The 7,074-nt window shown below is 43.5% G+C and overlaps 1 long non-coding RNA gene across 1 annotated transcript; it reads right to left on the bottom strand.

Moving 5' to 3' along the window:
- Nucleotides 1-1,358: 1,358 nt before the first annotated feature.
- Nucleotides 1,359-4,467, bottom strand: LOC128787207 (uncharacterized). Its single transcript, XR_008430611.1, has 4 exons — nucleotides 3,854-4,467; nucleotides 2,505-2,652; nucleotides 1,933-1,987; nucleotides 1,359-1,645 (listed from the first exon to the last, which is right to left on the bottom strand). It is a non-coding gene; the product is annotated as an uncharacterized LOC128787207 (long non-coding RNA).
- Nucleotides 4,468-7,074: the final 2,607 nt, after the last annotated feature.

Raw genomic sequence — 7,074 nt, 5'->3', positions numbered from 1 at the left:
TTACATTTTAGACTTACCCATGTTTATTTCAGAGGTCAGAAAACATACCTGTTTCCTCCATGTTTGCCATTTCCCATCTTACCACAGCCACAACTTTTTCCCTATTTGGCAGCACTTCTCTAACTCATACAAGCCCATAGGAATAAATAGGACCCCTCTGAGAGTCCAGGGAGAGCTGGCTGGCATCATCATGAGGCTGCTGCTTATTGTCCTTGAAAGGTTGTGAAGCCTGGGGTGGTTTCCCAATAATTTCAGAAAAGTAAATCTTTCAGCCAGAAGGACAACTCAAGGGACCTACATGGAAGTCACTCTCATTTCCACCCCTGGGCAAATGAGATGAAGGCCTCTTAGAAGCCATCTAACCCAAAACATCTATGATTTCCGTCTAACTCTGCAGCTTCCTTGAGAAATGGGTATCACCTCCCCACACAGACTCTGAACCTGTGAAGTATTCCGTCCTTCGTCTTAATTGCAAAATCATTTTAAGAGCACTTGACCTACCATTCCCTAATCATTACAAAATTATAGATCTGTGACGGTAGTCCTGCCAAGGCCTTAGAGATGCTACTGTTTAAATATGAACAAAACTACAGAAATCAAAAGAAAAAAACCACTAAAACTGAGAAAGACAATAAAAAATTGGCTTCAAGACAATGCTGGAAGTAAGGAAAGTTTCGTTTTCAGTTTTCTGTATTGTGGCACAATGAATTTACTGTTCCACTGTTTACCTGAGATCTGCCTTTGCCTCTTTATTAGTTTTGTACAGCAGAAGTCATTTTCTTTCCACTCCTATGTCCAGTTATTATATCTCTGGACAATTGCATTTCTCTTCAGTGTAACTTAGGATTATACTGCAGTAATTGAAGGAAGCTGCAGCACAGCTGTACTGCCAACAGCTCAAAGTCAGTGACCAACTTCAGATATTCAAAAACACATTCCTTCAAAAGCCTCCAGATTCTAATTCTAATGAAACCTTACAACACTAAATGCAGCACTTTGTTAATGTACCAGTTATTCTCAAAGAACATTGTTTTCTTTGGATGTGTGCACAACCTGCTACTCTTTCCATCCTCTGAGCAATGAAGTCATGACATTTCCACCAAAGCGTCCACCAGAGTCTGGCCTGAGAAACTGAATCCCTCTCACCCCAAGCAGGCCCTGTTTCTTTTTCCCCATACAACACACGCTGGCCACGTGAACTACCAAGCTTATGGCTTTAGCACACTGCCCCCATATCAATGACTACAGAGACATGAAAAGAACAAGCTTCTGAGTGCTCCAACAAAGAGCCTTATTTATACCTGTTAAACATCTCTGTCTATCAGCATAGTGCAGACAGAAGAGCAGACAGACTATACTTAAATCAAGCAAAACTTTATTTATAATTGAAATTATCAAAAATGAAACTATATACAGGAAGAACTATATACCTAAAGAAACAAGTCTCTACACTGCCTACTGTCCAAGATCCATCTCAGTCTGTCCTGAGAAGCACTCATAAATAAATGGGATGGTATAGCTCTGGAGTAAGTTCCGCCCTGCAGGTTGGGCACACACCGACAGTCTCCAGGGCAGCAGGGAGGCACTCGCTGCAGAAGACATGGCCACACATGGTTGCCATAATCAGTCGTCCACTTTGCAGAATCTGGAAGAAAGAAAATCACAACATGTATTGGGAAGAAAGAATTTGATTTTGCTGTTCAATTTGCACCACGCAAATGAGACTTAGGGCATCTGGAATCAAAATAACATGAGACTCTCAGATCTGCCAGTGTCACTTCACCAAGAAGTGACTTGTGGAGCTTCACAGCAAGGGCTGTTCTTCCAGCCAGCTGCCCACAGCATCCCATATCATCCATCTGACTTGTGCAGTTCCCCTTCTGGCTTTCTCCTCCCACAAAGCAGAAAGGATCACAACAAGTGGATCCTTACCTCTGAGTAAGAATCCATGCAAATTGGACACCTAATGACAAGTCCTTGCTGTGCACTAAAGAAGACAGAACCAGAGAGAACATGCAGCTGTTAATACAACCACACTTCAACATTTATTGATCCATAAAATCTCACATAATCATGCAACTGCACTGACTAGCCATGCCATATTTCCTTTGAAGAACCCTGCTGTCTTTAACTCTGTTTGCTGCATTTAATGAGGATTTGGGGTCTCCCTGCCCTGAGGGAAAGGGTGTCCTGGTTTTCACTAGGAGAAAGGTGCAGTCAGTCACCCTGCTCTGGGATTTGATGCAAGTAATCCCCATTCCTTGCCATACCCCCACACTCATCTCTAAGGTTCTGTGCAAAGTTGTACATCTGCCTTGGGCTGCCTTTTTCTCCCAAAATGCAAATGGTGTCATTTGATCATCCTGCAACATGGGAGAAGGAGGGAAATAGAATATGGGAAGGCCTCAAAGATAAACCAGGCATACCTGTATAACTTAGTCCTACAGAGAAAACAAAAAAAAGGCACAAAATTTCATCTTTGTCAGGGCATGAGCCATACATACTCTGAACTTGCAGTTCTCTCCTCCTCTGCTCCCTGTTCTGCAGGGGCTGAGCCAGCCACAGGTACATCATTAGCTCCTGTTCCATTACCAGAGCCAGCCACCTGTTCTTGGCTGTTCAGGGTGGCCCTTCTCCTTTGCCGTTGATAAACTGTAATTTAATTTTCATCAGTTATATCTGATACAAAATATAGAATATGTGAAAGATTTCTTAAGGAGGGATGCTCTTTATATTGATATATTTGATCCTTGTATACTTTCAAACCAAATCAAATGGAAGGGAGATTTATTCCATTAAATAAACAGCAGCTAACAAACAAGCTCTAAGTGATGCCCATGGGCAAATTCCTTGTTGGTAGAATTGCCTTGTTAATGTTCAGGGCTTGACATGCTTCAAGGAGCTCAGATTTGGGGAAGGGTTAACAAAGCCTGGGGAGAAGGATGCCCACTGAGAGTGGACACAAAAAATGCAGAATTGAGGGGCCAAAAGGACATCTGGCACAACTCCCAAGATAAGGAAGAAACTAAGAAACCCAACTCTCCTGAAATCAGCTCTGACTGGTAAAACATAATTCCTGCAGGGAGAGATTGCGGCCACCGACTCATGGAGCAGCACCTCAAGAAACTCCGCAGCCCAAAAGAAGAGGGAGACTGAGCAATGGACTGAGTGGACTAATTACAGTGAGAAGTGAGACGATCATTAACCAAAAGAAGACAGAATACTAGCTAAGAAAATAACCGTGTCACTTGTAACCAATTAATGCTAATTTCTTTGTTTGATAAAATTTATAAATAATAGAAGTTATTTTGATAGTGGGTCTGTCTGATTTGTGAAATACCACTGAGCACTCAGACTGGTAAACACTGAAATGAACAACCAATGTCTCTCTCAAGTGTATGATTATTTACCTGTTGCACCCCAGTAACAAATCCAATTTTTGTGGACAACGTATTGACCAAGTTACAGGAAGAACCATTTTTAATGGCCTGGTCTCTAACAGCAAAAGGGTCAGGAAATGCTGCTTTTTAACTCTCAGAAATCGCAGGCAGCGATGACCTCTGCAACTCCAGTGTCCATGTAAAACTAATCAACCACTAATCAATTAAAACGGCAGAAAGTGTTACCAAATTAAAGTTCCTTCTGCATAAGTATTCAGCTATAACTTTTACTGCAGGGATTTCCCACTGTGACTGACAGAGGCCACCACACCACACACGCTTTAGCCCTGCCCCTTGCCTTTTGCTAAAAGCAGTTTCAATCCCTGCTGCTTGAGTTTCTTGGGAAAGAGCAACAAAAGTAACTATTACATTTTAGATAAAAGTCCATTACCAACTGCAAAATATCAACTCACCTTCAAAAAGCTTCCATCGATGCACATGGGAAGGGAGAGAAAAGAAGATACAATGAGATTTGGTGAGCCCCCCCTGGTGCTGCACACAAACCCCAGCTCAGAAAGCAGTTACAGCAGAGGAGGTGAGGAAGGGTAGGGTATCACCCTCTAAGTTTGCTTAAGAGCATTCAAAGCAGTAGCCCAAAGAGCCACTGCCTTGAAACACAAAGAAGTGAGTGCTGCTGATTCTGCTCTCACTACTGCAACAGGGTAGAAACAGAGGCAGCTTAGGAACCCCCTTGAACACCCTCCTCCCCTGTTCCTGTTCCCTATTTGGATTTGACCTGGCAGTGTTTCTTTCCCTCTTTCTCCCCCAGACTGGCAAATTCTGCTATGATAACCTTAACACTTCACGTTAAATGAACAGCTGCTGAAGAAAGGAAGCCACAACTTCCTTTCCTGAAGAAAGGAAGCCACAAAAACTTGGGAGTAAAGAATTCTATCAGTCAGTGCTAAAACCACAAGGAACAGACAGATCTGCCAGCACCATTCTGGCAAGGGCTTGTCCCTCTATGGACCCCACCAAGGAGGGACTTGGAGGGATGGGCAAGTTGGAGCTTCCCAGCAAAGGCTGTGCTTCCAGCCAGCTGCCTGTAGCACCCACCCAGAACAACTGAGTTGTGCAGCTCCCCTTTTGTCCCTTCCCCTCCCACTAATCTGAAAGGACAACAACAGATGGATCCTTACCTGTGAGTAACAACTCCTGCAGATCACGCAGAGGAGGCTAGCAGAGGGCCTTTTGTTATAGAGAACAGATGCAGAAAGAACACATGGCCATTAATTTCACCATGCATGACAGGGTATTGATGCAGAAATGCCAGAAAGTAAAACATCCCTTATTCTGATTTAGCAACATCCCAGCCCAATTTCAATTACTTTTATGTACCTCAGCCTCTTCAATGTTACTAAAGTGTTACTGAAAGATACATTCAATTAGGATTTCATGAACAGAGAAGAAAAGCCATAAAGCTTGGCACAAACCTGTTTTCTACCATATATCAGAGATTAGACTTTGAAGAGAAACTTTATCTGTCACATACCTTTCAATATCTTGCAGTTCCTCTTCACTCTCATTCGCCAGTACTTCAGCTGCATTCTCTGCTGCTCTGGAATCAAGTGGGTCTTGCTGGCTCTGCTCCCAGCAATGCAGTAAAAATGGAGACAGATTAGGAGCTGCCTGAATAGTCCTGAGCAACCTGCTCCCCTGTGTCAGTTCCCTAAGTGGATTTGGCCTGGAGTCTTTTCTTTCCCTCTTTCTCCCCCAAAAGGCCCAATGATTAGTCTAAAGATTTTGTGTTAGATGGACAGATGCTAAACAAAAGAAACCACAACAGGAATTTGGAGCACAGAATTCCAGTTTGCTGCTCTATTGGCACCAGGAAAATTGGACTTGGACTATGTGCAGTCTGTCACTCGATGCTATAGAACTATAAGGAACACACAGATCTGCCAGTGCCATCATGGCAAGGGCTTCTCCCTCTATGGACACCATCAAGAAAGGACTTGGAGGGACGTGCAAGTTGGAGCTTCCCAGCAAGGGCTGTGGATCCTCACCTCTGCATTGTCATCCTCACAAGTCGGAGGACTAACGAGACGTGCCGTCCATGCACTAGAGGGAGCAGAACCAGAAGAACATGCAGCTGTCAATTTCACAGAGCACAGAGGGCTTCCAAGACATAAAATTGCAAAAACAGAAATAACCCCTCATTCTGATTTAACAACATCCCAACCCAGAAACACAGTCAGTGCAAGAGCTTTTATGTACTGCAAGCATTGCAGTGTATCGCAATCCATAATGCCAGAAACATTCAATAATGACTTCCTGAATGGAGAAGAAAGGCTTCTCCAGGATTTTGCTGTTTTTTACGGTTTTCTTGCCGTTACTTCTCTTCCAGACAAACTACTACGTGTCAAGTAAAAATTCTCCAAACTGAATCAAGTAGAACTCAAAAGACTGGCAAAAACCTGTGCCTACCTTGTATCAGAAATTGCACTTTGGAGAGACTCTTCATCAGTCACATACTCGTTGCTATCTCTTGGTTCCTCTTCACTGTCACTCGCCCGTAGCTCGACTGAATTCTCTGTGTCTCTGGAGCCAAGTGGGTACTGCTGGCTCTGATCCTTGTCCTGCACCTGTGAGTTGTCACCTTCCCTCATCGGAGGACTAGCAGGACCTGCTGGCCATGCACTAGAGAGAGAGCATAACCAGAGGAACATGCAGCCTTTTAAACGTGAGAGAAAAATTTCACTGGACATCAAGGGTTACTAACAAAGAAAATGTTGGTACTTAAAACATCCCTTATTCTGATTAAGCAACATCCCAGCCCAGAAACCCAGTCAATCCAAGAATTTTTATGGATGGCAAGCATTCAGTGTGTCCAGCCATTCTCTTACATTCCATGTTAGATGGACAGCTTCTAAGAAGCTAAGGCTTCACAAACAGAGAAGAAAGGCTTCTGCTGGATTTTGCTGGGTTTATTTTAATTCTCGTCCAGGCCGGCCACTCTTTCCCAGGTCTGAAGTATTTGCACAGAGTTAGGCAGAACCCAAAAGCTTGGCAAAAACCTCCTTCGACCACTTATCTGAAATTCATGTTTTGATAGACACTTTCTCTCTCACATACCCATCATCTTCTCTTGGTTCCTCTTCATCATTCCTTTCCCAGGTCTGAAGTATTTGCACAGAGTTAGGCAGAACCCAAAAGCTTGGCAAAAACCTCCTTCGACCACTTATCTGAAATTCATGTTTTGATAGACACTTTCTCTCTCACATACCCATCATCTTCTCTTGGTTCCTCTTCATCATTCCTTGCCAGTGGCTCGGCTGAATTCTCTGATGCTCTGGAAAGATGTGGCTGCTGCTGGCTCTGCTGGCTGTCCTGAAATGGGGTAGAAATGGAGGCACTTAGGAACCACCTGAACACTGTACTTCCTGCTTCCCTATTTCAGTTCCCTAATTGGATTTGGGATGGAGCCATTTCTTTCTCTCTTTCTCTCCCAAACTGGCAATTTCACCTGTGATAGTCTGAACACTACTTATTAGATGAACAGCTACTGAAGAGAAAAAAGCCAATACCCAAACCTGCTCTTGCGTTTGGTGCACATGGAGCTGGGTCATGCAAAATCTGTTGTAAAATTTGAAGTCTTTTCTTGGCAAAGGTTCAGGAACAACCCCGTCAGGAT

This window comes from Vidua chalybeata, chromosome 4, assembly GCF_026979565.1.
Source record: "Vidua chalybeata isolate OUT-0048 chromosome 4, bVidCha1 merged haplotype, whole genome shotgun sequence".
NCBI lineage: Eukaryota > Metazoa > Chordata > Aves > Passeriformes > Viduidae > Vidua > Vidua chalybeata.
The sequence above is the reverse complement of the archived record's forward strand: the minus strand, read 5'-3'. Positions and strand labels throughout refer to the sequence as shown.